The 17,422-nt window shown below is 41.5% G+C and overlaps 1 long non-coding RNA gene across 1 annotated transcript in view; it reads left to right on the top strand.

Annotated features, from left to right (window-relative positions):
* Window positions 1-765: 765 nt before the first annotated feature.
* LOC142829742 (uncharacterized) overlaps window positions 766-17,422 on the top strand; it is a 78,927-nt gene continuing 62,270 nt past the window's right edge. The window contains exon 1 of the long non-coding RNA XR_012904484.1: window positions 766-1,076. This is a non-coding gene — a long non-coding RNA (uncharacterized LOC142829742). The remainder of the gene's footprint in view (window positions 1,077-17,422) is intronic.

Here is a 17,422-nt window from a genome sequence, read left to right as displayed (position 1 = left end):
ACAAGGAGCTTGTAAGGTTTCGTATTGTAAAGTATTAAAAGCTACTTTAATCTGTCATGCAATCCTTTTTGTTTCCATAATTTCCCAGCATTTCAGTTTATCTCTGTGACCCAGGCTCTGTCTTATCCATAACATCTGACTGCGGGAAAATGCATAAATATCAGATTAGGAAAGATTGCATTTCAATATAGTGGGCTAAATCAAATCCTGGCATCCTTCTTCATCCCCTCCCATTGACTACTCCATAGGAAAGGAAGGAATCCAACAAAGCCCTGAGGAAGGAATCCTCAACAGAGATCCCATCAGAAGGACAGGGCTTGCCCTTTCCCAAGGGGTTTTCTGGTGCTAGGGCTTGGTGCTGTATTCTATATCACGGGAAATAATCAGAAGGTGTCTCTGCCTGTTTGGCCATTGTCTACCTCTTACCACAGAAAGATCACCCAAGCAGTTCCCATATAAGCTGTTACCGCATGCACAGGTCTGGAAGGGATAATGTGGACTCAATTGTTAATATATGTTCCTGATTCAGACAAACACTTGCAGAAATGTTTGCTTGCCGACTGTAAATTACAGTCATCAACACACCTGGTGTTTTAAAGGTGTATTATTCTAATGGAAAAAAATGATTAAACACATTCTTGATACATTGGCCTATATTGCTCTCCTGTCAGATGCTAACCCTGGAGTGCAGCCTGTTTCTCAGCTGTGTACTTACTGTGCAAACTAGAGATGCTCTCAAACTAACCACCCAAATGTACATTCAATATTGGTTCTCATTTATCAATATTACAGGTGTGTTGTGTCAAGTCTTACAGGAAATATTAGCACAAAATGTGTCCTTCCCCTGTGCTGTGCTTCCTCCATCTCCATGGCAATCTCCTGTGCAGGATCCCAGCCACGACTTCAGTCCCCTGACTCAGAGTCCTCACCTGTGCTTCTAGCAATAGTAACTCCTCAACTCACCTGTGAAACAATCAGTAGAAAGAAGATAAACTGCACCCCCTCAAATGATGTCACAGGACACCTTGTTGTTTTTGCTGAAATCGACAAACACAGCTACCCCTTTGAAACAGCAGGTAGGTGTCTCTGGATGTAGGAGTTCTGGAATGCAGTCTGAGAATGCAGCTCTGCCCCTTCGCCAACGCAGGTCAACATCTTTAAGGCACAAGTGAGGCCATAAAGATGCTGGGTATTTCCTCATACAGGTAGCTGCAAATGTACACGTGACAATAAAAAGGCCAATCATTCAAATGGGTGAGGTTTCAACTTCCATAAGGTTAGTCAGAAGTAAAGAGCAGAATTTAGATAGCAACTTAAATAATGCATGGAAGATCACTTAATTCTTAGAGTAAAGGTATGCCGACTGGTACATGCCCATGCATAGCATTGCAAGACAACAACAACGCATTTAACATTGTAATTTATAGAAGCTTATTTTTATGGAGCAAATTGCTGGAAAGGAAGCTCTCTCTCCCTTGACTCTGGAAAGCTTGACGTTCACTTGATCCCCAGTTTGACCTCAGCTCTGGTTAATCTGTTAGGGGCATAGCATGGCTGAAAAAATATAAACGAAAAGGTTGTAATTGTTCACTACGTTTCCTGACTAGCTTTTTCTGTCTGTCTCAGCACTGAGTACTACAACAGATAACTCAACAGTGATTAGCTGTGTCTATATTGGGGATGGAGGGGAATGACATGGGGCAGGGAATTTTTTATTTAATGCATTATTATAAGTTTGCTGCAGGGATTCCAGAAAGAAAATACTATCCCATATTCTTTTACAAAAGGGAACTATGAAAGGAGGAGTCTAATCTTATGTGGAACTCAGTAAGGAATCTAATCTCATTGCATGAAGCAGACTTTATTACTTACTTGGACATTGAAAAAAGTTATAAAAGCAAACAGCTTAGCTCACAGTTCTTTGTTATATTATATACTCATGCTTCTCAATTGCTTAAAAATAGAATAGTTTGCTTGATGTGTTTATGTTGTCTGGGAATGGGAACCTGGAATTTCTAAATTTCAGTACCAGCTCTGCCACTTACGAGACGGATGTAAGCAAATCATTTAAGTTGTTTTCAAGTTTTGATGTACCTCAGATTAAATATCTACATCCATATTAGGCATCTGAATGCAGTGGCCTGATTGTCACAGATGTGGAGCCTCCACAAACTTTGACTTGACACACTCAGTTTCTCTTATTTCCCCTCACTCTCTTGTAAAACTGCAATAATAAAACTTTACATTTCCCCTCCATTAAACAACTTAGTCTGAGCTGCATGGAGGGATAGAAAAAACACATTTGAAAAGTTATGCAAAAAGAATTGGCAGTATATGGACATAGTCTGGATGTGAGGACCACGAGAAGGATCTGAGTCAAGGACAACACCCAGGTTATTGGCATGAGTGACAGACAGGAGGGTGATGTGATCCACAGGAGATGGCAGGAATGTCTTGAGAGAAGAAGGGAAATATTAAGAGCTTTGTTTCAATCATACCAAGCTTGACTTGATGATTAAAAATACATGAGGCTTTGTCAAAGAAAGAGGCTGAGATTTTACTTAGGCCTAGGTTGGAGAGGTAGATTTCTGTGTTGTCAGCATAGAGATAATCATTAAATTTATGTTTGAAGATGAGATTACCTAGAAATGAGGTATAGAAAGGAACAATTAGAGAGGGATGAAAGAACCAGAAGGAAAGAAGAAGTCCTCTAAAAAGGACAAGATTTCACGAAGAGCATGATTTACAGTGTCCAAAGCAGCTGACAAGTCTAGGAAAATGAGGTTGACGTATTGGTTATGAAATCTGATGGACTAACAATCTGGTGGAAAGAAAGGGACAGTTCATGTGAAATTATTCACAGGCAATGCTGAATCAGCCAGTTTTCAGGTGACTTAGACTATTGCTGTGTTGTTAATATGGAAAGGATAGAAATGTATTTTTATTTATTCACTCCATCTATCCCATGCTCTATGTATGTTACGTAACATAAACAAAAGCAATTTCACAAAGTTAACCAGTAGAATAAAGTAAATCTTGGAAGGCTTACATCATTTGCATAATATATATGGATATTAATAAACATGATTAATAATGACAGTGCTTAAGGACCCACCAAAATAAGAGTCCATTGCACTAGACATTGTACAAACTCAATGGTAGACAGTCTCTGCCTTGCAAAGCTTTACAGAGTAAGTTAAATGATGACATGATGACAGCCTATAAGTACCAACACCTGGAACAAATATTTGGTAATGGACTCTTGACAGATATAAAAAAGGAGATCACACAGTACAGTGGCTGGAACTTGAAACTAGACAAGCTCAGACCGGAAATATGACTTTTACTGATGAGAGTAATTGACCGCTCTGAAAATTTGGCAAGAGTCAGGCTTACCAATGGGGGAGGGAGACAAAAGGGAGAACTGTCCAGGGCCCAGTGATTCAAAGGGGCCCCAAGCCCTTTAAATTACCACTTGTGCACTATCATGGCATTCCAAGAGGCTCTTAGGGGTGCCTGGGGAGACAGTGCCCCCACCCCTTGTGGGAGTGTGAACCTCACCTCTCCACCTTGCACAAGGGCCTCGTGTGGTTGTTGAGACTCCTCCAAGAGTCCCTACTTTTAGCTGCTCTGAAGCTGCTCTTACAGTTATGGACTCTGTCTGGTTCCTTCCCATGTGATTCCTAAAACCACATGGGAGAAGATTGGTCTTATTGCCCATGAACAGAAAGGGAGAGGTGTCACTAGCAAGGTTCTGAGTCCAAGATGTGTTGGGCAGTGGCCTCTATTTTGTCACTCACTGCAACAGACCTTTGTTTTGGAAGAATTAAAATATTTGATCAAATATGGGACCTTGTCTAAATCTTTCCAACAGTTTTGTAGTTCACATTATATATAAAACTGACTAGCCTACAGTAATTTTATACAGACATGCCTGCACTTGCAGGGAAATTATATATTCCCCTAAAAAAATTTCCTTCCTTCCTGTACATGTCCAACATCAGCACAACTTTCCCGCAGGCTAAGTTGAAAAGTGAGAGGCTGTTAATACCCCAGCCAGTTAAGTTTCACATGCATTCTCTCTTTCTGTATATCCGTTGGGTCTCAGCTCAGTCAGTGACCAGCTTACAGCTCCAGGCTATGTCTGTATTGCTTAGGCTCAAAAGTGCAAAACCAAATGTAAAAATAAAATTTCATACCATCAAACTGCAGAAAATGAAGCACCAGTTTATAAACTGCTGCCAACTTAGGTCTTCTACTTCCTCGAGGAGTTTAGTTATAATCTAAATCCGAGTTATTGGATCATTCTGCCACTACTGTTTCCATTCCTATTTCTGTAACGTACCATCCAAGAACATGTGGATGATAAATACCCAGTGATTGCTGAGAATGTAAGGAAACATACAAGATTAAGTATACACGGAATGCCTTCTAGACCATTCTCCTCACCCTTTTTGCCAAGAAATAAATGGAAAAAGAAAATGTCTGCTGAGGGGAATTTATGGTGAAACAGCATGTGTTATGCTAAGGGCTGTTGTCATACAGTTGCATACGTAAATGTAGCAAAAGTACTCTCTCACTAGTATAAAAAGATAAAGAGAATACATAACAGTATTTATAAAATATTTATTTGGAAATAGATCTGGTCAAACAAACTCTTTTCCATAAAAAATTGTGTTCAACAAGAGACGATTTAAGAAAAAAATATTTTATTTCACTTGGAATATTTTGGTGGCTTATTGAAAAACTAAAACCCACCCCTTTTTTAATTTTTGAACACCAGAACTAAAAAAAATCAGTGTTTTGGGTTGCCCTCTTTTCTCTACAATCTGCTGCCCTTTCTCCCTCACCCTGAATGATAAATGGGAGGATGAAAGGTGACAGACATAACTGGAAAAATGTGAAAAATTTGGATTCAGCTGTCAAAAGTGAAATATTTTGAGCATCACTTTGAAAAAGACTGACAAACTTTTTTCCGGTTGTTCTCAGAATTACAGGCTGTGTAATCCTGTATTCTTATTGTTGTTCTGATTCTCTTCCCTCCCTCACTACCTTGTGTTTATCACGATCTGTTTATTAAAATCCTGGCACAACTAATGTCAATGAGAAATTAATCATTGATTTCATAAGGTACAGGATTTAATTCTTGAGCTCACCAGTGTATAGAGGAAGATTATCATATGGTCTATTATATTTCCACATGTGCAGCCTAGAAATATATTCTTTTGACAGACATATCACATTAGAAAGTTATGTTCCATGTTGTTCACTTGTCACTGCAACTTCTGGTGCACCATTTCCATTTTCCTCCCATTAATGCATTTGTGTGAACCCTGATTCCATTAAAGCCAATGACAAAACACTCTGAGTCCAATGGGGCCTGGGCTTCACCATTTGTGTTTTGGAGTATTTTCCCCAGAATTATCAGTTTGTATCTCTCCTTCGCCCCCTCCCCCCCGACATATTTCTGACTTCTCTATGTTCCTGTGTATATTTAATATTTATCAGCTTGCAGTTTAGCATTTTCTATAAATTACTGACACTTTTTTGTGTGCTCTAGATAAAAAGAACAGTTTTGTCTGATACCTGGGTATTACTAGAGCAGAAGGATTGAAAATATATTGATGAATACAGGGCAGGCCTGGGCAAAATACAGCCCACGGGCCACATCCGGCCCACCAAGCCACCAGAACCAGCCTGCAGCCCCAAGCACCATGCAGAAATGCAGCTTCAGCGCTCTGTTTTTGTTTTAAAACTGGACGGGAACGGGGAAGTTTTAGGAGCTGCCCCTCCCCCAGCACATTCCCATTGGCCTGTTTCTGGCAGAAACCAGCCAATGGGATCTGCTTGTTAGAATAACAGGTAGCTAAGAAGAATCATGCCGCCTCTCCTTGGCTCAGGTATTCATGAAGCACATGGCCAGACTGGCAGGAGAGGGATAAGGATCTTGCACAAAAAGGGGGGGTTGAGCAAAATGGACATGTCCACACTGCCTGTTTTTGCACAAAAACCTCTTGCGCAAAAGACATTGGAGATTATGCAAATGAAGTGTGACAAAATGCTAAGCAGCGTTTCATTTGTATTGCCTCTTCCAGCAGAAAACCGTAGTGTAGACATAGCCTCAATGTTTTGGTTTGGCTATTTATTTATCTAAAAGGTCAGTATAAGAGTATTAGTAATAATTTAGAAATGTTTTCCCTTTTCATAATAACCTATAGGAAGATAGAAACTAAACCTTTTTCCTTAAAATGTTGCTCTGTTTTTATGCAGTGCTCTTCATTGGTTTTGGCATGCATTTCTTTTCTTTTTTTTTTAATTATCTTAATTATTTGGTGTGGAAAAAAACTGCAATTCTTTATATGTACAAACACTACAAATATATACAAGGAAAAGAAGACAGGCCAAACCCAGAATTACAAAACTCTGTGAGTGTCCCTTTATATGATTCTTCTATTAAATTGGAAATTTTGAATAGCTGCGTTTCTCTTCCTACTTCAAATCAAATCCATTCAAATGCAAAACAGATATATAGAGTCTGCTCTCATATACCTCTCTTTTACCAATTCTATTTGAATCTGATTTTGAAGTACATAGTAACACAGGATTTGACAAACTAGATCAGACCAGCGGAATCTGGTGTGTATGTTTGTGTTTATATGTAAAAATTCTTTAATAAGAAACCCCAAATAGTAAGCAACATTAAACAGATACATAAGATCTCAGCCACTAAATGAACAAAGTGAATTTATCTTTGTGTGGGGATGCTTAACAAGGCAACACATTCAATCTTCTTCAAGTAAACAGCTTTTATACCAATTTCTCAGATGCTAACATTTCCCCTTGCTGGTTCTTTATCCTTATTTTGTGTAGATGCTTTTATTGTACCTCCCACAATGGAATTCAAGATATAATAGCAGAAAATTATCAATGTGTTTGCTTTAGGTTCAGAATTTCCAAGGTCAGGAAGGACCATCATGAACATTTAGTTTGGCCTTCTGTGTAAAACAGACCATAAAGCTTCTCAAAAATAATTCCTAGAGCAAAACTTTTTTGGGAAAAATTATATTTTTTAATGCTGACAGTAATGGAGAATTCACCACAATACTGGATAAATTGTTCAATGGTTTTCAGCTTCCAACTGTTGGTTTGTGTTATATGTTTCTCTACTACACTGAAAAGCTCATTATCAAATTTTTATTCTCCATATAGATACTTATAGACTAGAAGTAAGTCACCCCTTAACCTTCTCTATGTGAGGCCAAGTAAATTGAACTTTGTGAGACTATCACTATAAGGCAGGCTTTCTAATCCCTTTAAGCTTTCTCATGAGGCTTCTTCTGTACTGGAGGTCAGATTACATAATTACAATGGTTCCTTTTGCCTTAGCGTCTGTGAACCTTGACCCTTTCAGTCAAACATGAACTGATTCATAAATATGGGAATGTGACGCTAGGCAAATTAGGAAATTTGCATGGATGAATTTGATAGCTTTCACACAAAACATTGGGATCATTTGATTGAAGTTAAAATCAAATTAATAAATTAGGCATCTACTATGGACACTACTCTTTCCTCCTTCAAATCTTTCTCAAAATGTTGATCTGCCATGATGCATAAAAGTAATCTGCTAACAGTCTAATAAGAAATTGAAGGAGGCAGTTGGGCAAACTAGGTTAGAGTAGGTCAATACATATTTACTGATGTAATTACAAAAAGAAAAATTGCAAGCATGTATAAGACTAAATGTTCGATTGTTTTCTCTTTTCAGTCTTTGAATGTTGTTTGTTTTCTTTGGAACAGATACTATGCTGAGGATTCTGTCACAAAATCTAATATATTACGTGAGATGGGGGTGGGAAAAATTCCTGAAGATCCAAAGCAGAGGGCATGAGTCCTGTTCAAATACAAAATTGGTATCCACGTCTGCATCTGCAAAAATGAGCCACAGATACCTGCTGATATAAAGCAGATATCTGTAATTTTTCAGGTTTATAGATACAAAATTTGTAACCACATCCACATTTGTATCTACAAAAATGAGCTATGAATATCTGCATCCACATCCACGGGTGTAGATACCCAAAGATATAAAGCGGGTATCTGCATATTTGCAGGGCTCTGAGTAAATGGCTTCTTAGAATAAAAACAGATAGAGAAATGCCTGACTTCATGAAATATGAGACAGTTTCTGAATAACTTAGTCAAGTTGCTTACTACAGAATTCTTCCCAGATCTGCCCTCAACATGATTCCTACAATCTTTCATTGCTGCAGTACAATAATGACCTGTGACTCAAGGGAACTGACAAAGCTGTTGGGCAAAATTTATAAGGCATGTTGTTGGACCTAATTTGAGTGGAGTAATAGGATGGCATAGCTCACCTGTGTGCTGTTTGACCTCTTATAAAAACCTTCTCTTTGAGTAATCAGAGACCATTTAGGGGGCTTTGGTTAAAAGAGGTGTCTTCCAGAAGCACTTTTTATGATTGGTGACAAGGTATTTTTGCATGAAATAAATACTTCAGCATGAAATGGTTGTAGTTTTGTTTCTACCTGCTTGACCCCCATGCTATAATTACATTAGAAAAAGAATCAGAATACAACAAAGAATGGAGAACCAAATAAAGTTTGATGGCATTTTAAACCTATGTACAGGCATTGTGGGAATACAACTACTACTACTAGTAGAATAACAATTTATGAAGATAAAAACTCCAGCAGGAAGAACAGGAGCTTTTTCCTTATTATGTGCTGCTGAACTGCAGTCCACGCACAGCAAGAAAACCTATTTCTTCCAGAGAAAGTAAATTTGTACAATGCTCTCTAAGACACATGATAACTTAAATGTTGATCCAGTTATGAAGGCCCAAGTTACAAAGTATACCAGTTACCTCAGTTAAGGAAATCATTGCTTTATGGCCAGAAAAACTAAAATTAATAATTTTCAGAAATTGCCAACGATGGTTTTATTTTGGTTTGATTTAACAAAGGCTCTGCCATAAAGCATTTGAGGTTCTAAGCCTTTAAAATTATGCACTTAGCATTTAGGATGGCACCACAATAACTTCAGTAAAAGGGAAAAACATAAGGTTTGCTAAAAGAAATAATTTTAATGACGTTTGTAATACTTGAGAATTAGTGCCAATTGGATAAGAACATTGATTCAATATTTATACTTTAACCTTTAGAATATTTGATGTTGTTGTATAAGTAATCAGCAAGCTCTTATAGGTATACTAGCCAGCCTGTTTCTCAATTTCCTATAGGAGTTAACAATTATAACTGAACAAAGCATGCTTGATCAATTTTATTTAAAAAGTCTACCATAATAGCAGTAGTATTCTGCTCTCTTAAAACCCCAGCCCTACCACAAACAGTGAATGTGCAGGAACAAAAGATCTAGGCCAGGATTATCATATTAAATTAAACCTCTACCCTTATAATGAAAACACATATGGACTTTGGTCATTTCCTTGTCCCTTTGTGGTGCCAAGCCACTCACCTTTGCTTTGGGTATGTGCCTTCTGTAAAAGGTATACTTGGGCAATTTCTGGTTGGTATAACAATCCTTAAAGGGCTAGCTACTGGCTTGAAAAAGTAGAAGACAAAAGACATAAAGTCACTTTTTCACCCCCTCACCACAGTTCCTGCATTGTATCCACTTTGGGTGGACCTTATCCTTGAAACCTTGTTGACATGTAAAAAGATTTATTTTTGAATCCATTATTTGTGCAGCAGAAGTAATGACCTATTATGACCTATAGGCTGCATCTAGACTGGCAAGTTTTTCCGCAAAAGCAACTGCTTTTGCGCAAAAACTTGACAGCTGTCTACACTGGCCGCTTGATTTTGCGCAAAAGCACTGACGTTCTACTGTCCGAAATCAGTGCTGCTTGTGCAAATGCTTTGACGTTCCCGTTAGGGCAAAAGCTCTTTTCCGGAAATGTTTTTGCGCAAAAGGGCCAGTGTAGACAGGCAGCTAAGATGTTTTGCGCAAAAGCAGGCTAAACAGAAAAAAGCCCTATGGGTGCTCTGAGACTCCATAGCCAGGATCAGCTCTCGGACTTCCTGTTAACCCAAGCCTCCTTAAAACAGACACAGGCTGCTGAGGTCACCAGGCAGGACCCTTCCTCGGACCTCTGGGCTGAGGTCTTCCATGTGGCCCCTGCCATCCTCAGCAGCCACCCCTCAGTAGGATAGCAGCTCCAGGGAGGGATCAGCCACCCACACCCCAGCGCAGGAGGTCTCCAGGGGCCGCAAATGAAGGGCCCCATCCTGGTCATTGGGGGAGCTAGACAGCCTGCTGGACCTCCAGCAGGAGGAGGAGGCCCTCCACAAGACCCGCTCCCAGTGCCGGAATGTGGACATCTTCGCCCGCATGGCCCAGGCACTCACCCAGCAGGGCCATCCAGCCCAGACCCTCGAGCAAGTCCAGGCTAAAGTCAAGGTGCTGCGCCTGGGCTACGTGCGGGCCAGCGAGGGACAGAGGGTAGGAGCAGACATCTGCCTCCACGACGACCAGCTCCACACCATCCTGGGCCAGCCAGCCCCGCAAGCCCCGGAGGTCCCCGTCAACAGCAGCATGCGCCCCCATCCCGTCACCAGGACCACTGAGGCGGGGGAAGGAGACAGCAGTATGTCAGAGGATGAGGCTAGCACTGCCACCCAGCAAGCCCCCTCCAGCAGCCCCGACGTCTCCCGCGCATCCTCGGAGGCCGGGGAAGGATCCACCGGTGAGTGTTGCACTTTGCACTCACAAGGGCGGGGGGAGCCAGGTGCCCGGAGGAGAAATGGGGAGAGCACGTCACTCAGGCCATGTGAGCTGCACGCTGTGTAGCATTAGGCAGTAAGCAGCACGTGCAACCACGTGCAGCCTGGTGACTGAGCGGCATGTGGCTGTGGCAGGCAGCTCCAGGGCATGCCTGGGACCATGCTGCTCACACACATCCGGTGGGACCAGGGGGAAGGGTGGATGCCGGCTGGAACCAGCCAGGGCCCCAGGGTCTCAGCCCAGAGCCCGCGCCTCTGCAAGGGTGCAGCACGCAGAACGGCACACTGTCCCATGCCTGGCTGTGAGGCACAGCCAGCTGCTCCTGGAAAAAACACAGCGTGACAGCCCTATGAAAGTGGCCCCCACTGAGTCCCTCAACTGCTCCTGGTGCCTTGGCTGGCTCCCCGAAGGAAGTCCCCACTGCGGCCACACATATCCCTGGGCTACATGTGTGAGGGATAGTGGGAGGGAGAAGGGGGGGAAGTGCTCAGGCCACCCCTAGTGGCAAGGGAGGGATGGCCCAAACCCCTGGGTGACCTAGCCTGGAGTCTTGGCTGCCCCTGGGCATGGAGTGCAGCACCCTCCCCACTCCCCCTGGGATTTACCTCCATAACGATGACACTGACGGTGGATCTGCCCACCCCGAACTGGTGTGCCACTGATCGGTAGCTGTCCGGGGTGGCCAGCTTCCAAAGTGTGATGACGACCTTCTTGTCGACGGGGATGGGTGTCCGCAGCCGGGTGGTGATTCTCTGGAGCGCAGGGGCAAGCCAGGCACACAGCTCCAGGAACGTCCGCTTTTGTATGTGGAAGTTCCGGAGCCATTGCTGGTCGCCCCATTGCCCCAGGACCAGCCAGTCCCACCAGTTGGTGCTGATGTCCAGTCTCCACAGTGGCCTCTCCACCCTGGTGAGGGAGTCCAAAGTGGTCTGCGCCTCCTGGTCCCGGAACAGCAGGGCACCAGCCTGGAGCAGCAGTTGCAGGCACTCCAAAATGGCTGGCAGGGGCCAGAGCAGTCACATGGCCACCCCTGGCTCCATGGCAGACAAAACAAGGCAAAAGAAAAAAAACAGGCAAAAGCATTAGGTGACAAAAGGCAGTGGTGACTAAAAGGCAGAGGGCAACCACCAAAACTGCTCCGGCTGTCAGTCCCTACAAGAGGTCCTAAAGCACGGAGCAGAAGAGAAACGGCTGTCCAGGGAGATCCCTTTAAGCACATGTCAAAAAGGAGCTCCAGCCATCACCACCGGAAAGGGCTGGTGCCCTTTTGCCCTCTGCAAAATGGTTCTGGGCTTCCGCTTTTGCGCAAAAACGTCCTGCCAATGTAGACGCGCTTTTGCGCAAAAGCTCATCGTTATAACGATAACTCTGTGCCAGTCTAGATGCGCTTTTCTGTAAACACTTTTAATGGAAAAACTTTTCCGTTAAAAGTATTTGCGGAAAAACATGCCAGTCTAGATCTAACCATAGTGTATAATCTTGACTTAAAAATCCAAATGGTTTAAATTATTGCTGTGTTAACGTATGTTCATCATCTGTCATCAAATGTGTGGTTAAAATGAAGTTTTCTTTGATGAAGCTAGTGACCAGTTTTTCACAGCATAGTGTTGTAAGTAAGAAATGAGAAGTAATTCTTCCACTTGGTGCTGATTAGGCCTCCACTGGAGTATTGGGTCCATTTTTGAGCACCACATTTCAGGTAAGATGTGGACAAATTGTTAGAAGTTCAAATAACAGCAGTAAAAAAATATTAAAGTTCTAGAAAATATAACTTATGAAGGAAGTCTGAAAGAACTGTTTTATCCTAGAAAAGAAATGACTGAGAAAGGACATAACTCTTACAACTACCTAAAAGATTGCTACAAAGGGAAGAGAGAGAAATTATTCTCCTTCACCTCAGATGATAGGATAAGAAGCAATGGGCTTCAATTTCAGCAAGGAAGGTTTATTTTGAATATTAGGGAAAAAATTAGCTGTCAGAGTGGTTTAAGCAATGGAATAAATTGTCCAGGGACAATTGTCTCCATAATTAGATATTTTTAAGAGCATATTAGACAAACATCTGTCAGGAATGGTCTAGATGGTACTTGATCTTGCCATGTGCACATAGGATTGTACTTGATGACCTCTTAAGGTCCCTACCTGTCCTATTATTCTACAGCAACATTATCATTCCATATTGGTGTCATATTTTATGTTAATTCTAAATGAATGAATGAATATTGGAATATCAAGCCCCTAAATACGTGCCTGCATGCACCTACATCTCAAGTGATTAGCCTGAAGGCATTTTTGTTTAGTATTTGGTTCCCAGAAACTTTATAAGATTGTCTATTCACAGAAAAGCTTTTTAAACAAAACATACTCTCTAACGGACCTGAAAAGGGCAAGAGTACTAATGATGTATGGCATGTGTTAACTAATAAATCTAAAGTTAGCATGCAGCAAATGTGAGAAAGATAAGCAAGCATCCAAAAAAAATTGCAGTGAGAGGGGCAGGGCAGGTTGAGTCTGAATTATTTCTAGTTGGTTTGACTATATCTAGCAGCTACAGCTGTGTTATCTATCCTAAAGAAAAATCAATCTGGAGTCCTGTAGCACCTTAAAAACTAACACATTTATTTAGGCATAAGCTTTTGTGGTTTTGAAGCCCACTTCATCAGATGCATCTAAAGGCACAGCTCTTGTATTAACTGCATGCATAGTCCAATTAGATCAAGCATATTCAGTCTTCTGGAAATACCTTGTTTATAATAGGCAGGCTCAGAATCTCAGTGACTGTCAGAATAGTCATTGTCTATAATACAGAAATATGGGGTAGGATCCATGAAGGGATTTAAACATTGCATTACTAAACATCACAGATCCCAGCTTTTAGATGCCTAGAAAATCACAAGAACAACACTGGTACCCACAAAGCCTAAGTTAGGTGCTCAGGCTTTCAATACTGAATAAACAGTGAGAATGGTGCCTGAGAATGCAATCTACAAATCCAGCATACTAGCCAGTGGAAGACACTGACTGAAGAGAGGAGCGTCCCTCCTGCAGCAATTAGTGCCTATTGCTGTGTAGTGATTTATGAAGGAGAACCACCCCCCATTGCCACCTTAGTAGTTAGTGCAGGAGTGAATTACGTTCCTGCTTCTGCCATCAATAATATCTGGAGGAAGAAATGGCAGAGTTGCCAAAAAAGGAGAAAGGACTTCAATGAGGGTCTTCCATGGCTTGGGTGAGTGCTCTAAGCACTGCTTTATGGGATATTCTGATGTGGTTCTCCCTTCATCTCTCCTGTTGAAACTGTTCTATTTTGAATAAATAATGAAAGTGGAATTAGAGCAGAGGGGACTGGTCCTGGGAATATCAGAGACTCTTCAAAGCTTGTTTCTCTGATCAATAGATATTAGTCCATAGAAGAGATCACCTCAACCACCCTGCCTTTCTAGTATCCTGGGATCAACATGTTACAATAACACCATGTGTTCAAATATTTCTCTATCTTGGTCCAGTGAATAGAGAAACTCTGTAAACTCTATAAACTCTGTAACCCAGTGGTGAAGGAGCCATCATAGAGGAGAGGACCCCATGACCAGTCCCCCTGCCCTTTAAGAGCTCTATGTAAGTACAAAAGCTTGTCTCATTCATCATTAGAAGTTGACCAATAAAAGATATTTCTTCACCTACGTTGTTCTTCAAATACTTGAATAGTCATTGAGAGAGACAGTAGTCTAGTAATTAGAGCACACATCTCAGATATAGAAACTCTACTCTAATTACCCTCTAATTATTTAGAACTGTGGAACAGATTCAACAGGAGAGACTGAGGGAACTCCTCATTAAAATACTCAGAATTAGATGCTGGAAAAGGACTGTGGAAAGTGGGCCTTCAGAGCAAGCGGAAGAGAACAGGTGTGTTGAAATAATGCATTGAGCTGTGGTGATATGACATTAATGGGTTTAGCTATATAAGTTGGTGCTCGAATTTTTAAGACCTGTGGGTGTTTATTGGTATGATCCCATTCTGCAGATAACTCTATACTTAGCCAGCCTTTGGCTCTGTGGAAAACTACTGCATAAGAAGTTATATGCTCAACTGGGAATGTTTCAGTTTTTTAAAATAATCATAAAGGCTGCAAAACACTTAGTGGAACTTGAAGTTATTTTGCCATTAGCAGGAACCAAATATATTTGAAGAAAAATAATTTGTCCAGGTGGGAAAAAGGCTTTTTTGTATTATCCTTCTTTTTTTTTTTTTTTTTTTTTTAGTCCATGTGTGACAAACTTATTGTACCTGATTGTTTGCAGCTTTTATACAAAGCTATCACATCACAAATTCTATTGCCTAGAATTAAGCTAAGATGTTTCTCTAATGTACTAGGCTTTCAGAGAATAGTCTTAGATGAATTAAAATGGAGCCATAATGGTTTTTGAAGTTAATGCTTGCTGAGGGAAAATTGTTTTATCTCAGTTGGCTGACCTAGGTTACAGATACAACACTTCAGCATTTTAAATCCACAGCTGCTTCCCAAGGAGAAAGATTAAACCGGTCTTTCAGATTATTCTTTCAGGTGTCATTTTGTGAAGTCAGCTCTAAAGTTTAGTGGATCATTTATGTTGCTATAACTAGCAAAAGCATTTTCAATAAGGTCTTCCAGCCCACAGTGAATTTAGCAGTAGATTATGTGAGTCCTGATGATTAAACTAAATAAGGATGTCTCGGCTGTAAAAAAGGGAGCCAGCTATTATGAGGATTTTGTGATAGTGACTAGCCTGTAGCATTGTGACAAATCTGCTAGAAGGAAACAGGAGTTTTAGGAGGAGTTCTTCAGGTGAAGTAGGAGCAATGGCATGACTCTTGGTGTGAGTTTGTTTGTTAATTTGTTGCGTGCCTACTTGCCATGTGTCTGTTTGATGTGAATAGGGTGTTACGTTTGAGAGGCTGTGCTGAGCCTAGTGGCCTGCTAGGCAAGGCTGAGATCTTTCTAATGAGACTCAGGCCTTCTATCCTTTCAGCCCTAATCCCATCAGAATTCCTTGTCAAGAAGGAAGAGCTAATTTGGGGCAACAATGATTTAAAAAGCCAGCTCCTAATCAACTAGAAGAGTAGCAAATGGAGTTTTGCAAGGGAAGTTAGAGGGAGCATGAGAATCAGACCCCATCTAATAAACATTCTCTAAATTTAAGCCAATACCATCCCCTTTTCACCTCACAAGAAAAAAAAGAAAGATCAATCAATCAAACAAACAAAAATCCCTGAAGAAGTAAAACCGATATAGGCAGAAGTCCATTGTCCGAGCAGTCCAGTTTTCGGCACTGAAAATGGATAGGTAACATATATGTGCATTCAGTACAAGCAACTCATTGACTTCAAAAATCAAGAATAAGTTCTTGAGACCAACATGGCTGAATGGGAAGAGTGAAGGATGATGGAGAGAGACATAGAAAAGACTTTCAAGGGCATAACAGCAGCGCGACCTCCGGTGTGACAACCAATGTGCTGCTGAAGAGGCTGAACATCTTGGGGAAGAACAGCAAGCTGAGCAGAGGGAGATGGTGTCATGGTTGGGACCCTCCTTCCAGTTGATGTCATGCTATCCTTTCACATTGAGGATGCCTCTCCCCACCCTCCTTTATTAGGAAGAGACAGGTAATAGTAATAGAGTATTTGATTATTAGAAAAATGTAGACAGTTGGATTTGTAATAACGGAGACAACCTTATGGGAATCAGCTGCTGGGTGTGAAGGATGTGGACCTCTCAGGACATCTAGTCAGAATGATGCGCTGTTCTGGAGAAGAGCCAATAGTGATAATAAATGCAGATACCAGTGACATAGGGAAAGATAGGACAGAGGTCCTGGAGGCTCAATATAGGCTGCTAGGTAAGAGACTTCTGTAGTAGAATTCTTCAGCATACTTCCAGTTCCACACGCAGGAACAGTTAGACAGGCAAAAATTGTGGAATCTCAACATGTGGATGGATGAGACAATGGTGTTCAGAAGAGGGTTTTAGGTTTATAAGGAATTGGGGAACCTTTTGGGGAAAAGGAGCCTATACAGGAAAGACGGGTGATTCCTAAACCAAAATAGAGACCATGTACCCTCGCATGTAAAATTACAGAGGTCATAGAGAGACCTTAAACTAAGTCATGGGCAGTCTGTATCCTAGGTGGGGGAAGACTTTGCCTTCCCAAACTGCCAGCCTGGCCCCGCCCACACTCTGCCCCCAGAACACCTACTGCAGGCATTCTAGGGACAGAGTGTTGCTGCCTCCAGTACCTAGTCTCCCTGTGCTCAGAGGCTGGAGCCATGTGCTCTCTTTCCCCCGTGATAGGGGGCGGGGTCTTAGCAGAAAGGGCAGGGTTGGGGGTGAAGTTGGGAGCTTGCCTCCTCCAGTCCTATCTTCGCTGACCACCCATAAGATAAGTGCTTGGGGAAAGCTGACTGATATAGGGAGAACACACAGTCAGACAGAGATATGCCTTAGTAGAGGATTTTTTAAATCAGAATAATCTATGTCCTATTAAAGAGGAGATAATAAATAGTTGAAACAGTACAGGCAGGAACTGAAGAGAAACAGCCAAACAAAAAAGAATCCCGTTCAATTACATCACATGAAGGCAGACAATTAAATTTTAACATTTACAAATATTTATA

The sequence above is a fragment of the Pelodiscus sinensis genome, chromosome 6, assembly GCF_049634645.1.
Source record: "Pelodiscus sinensis isolate JC-2024 chromosome 6, ASM4963464v1, whole genome shotgun sequence".
Taxonomy (NCBI): domain Eukaryota; kingdom Metazoa; phylum Chordata; order Testudines; family Trionychidae; genus Pelodiscus; species Pelodiscus sinensis.
Note: the sequence above shows the minus strand (reverse complement) of the source record. Positions and strands in the feature narration are given on the sequence as shown.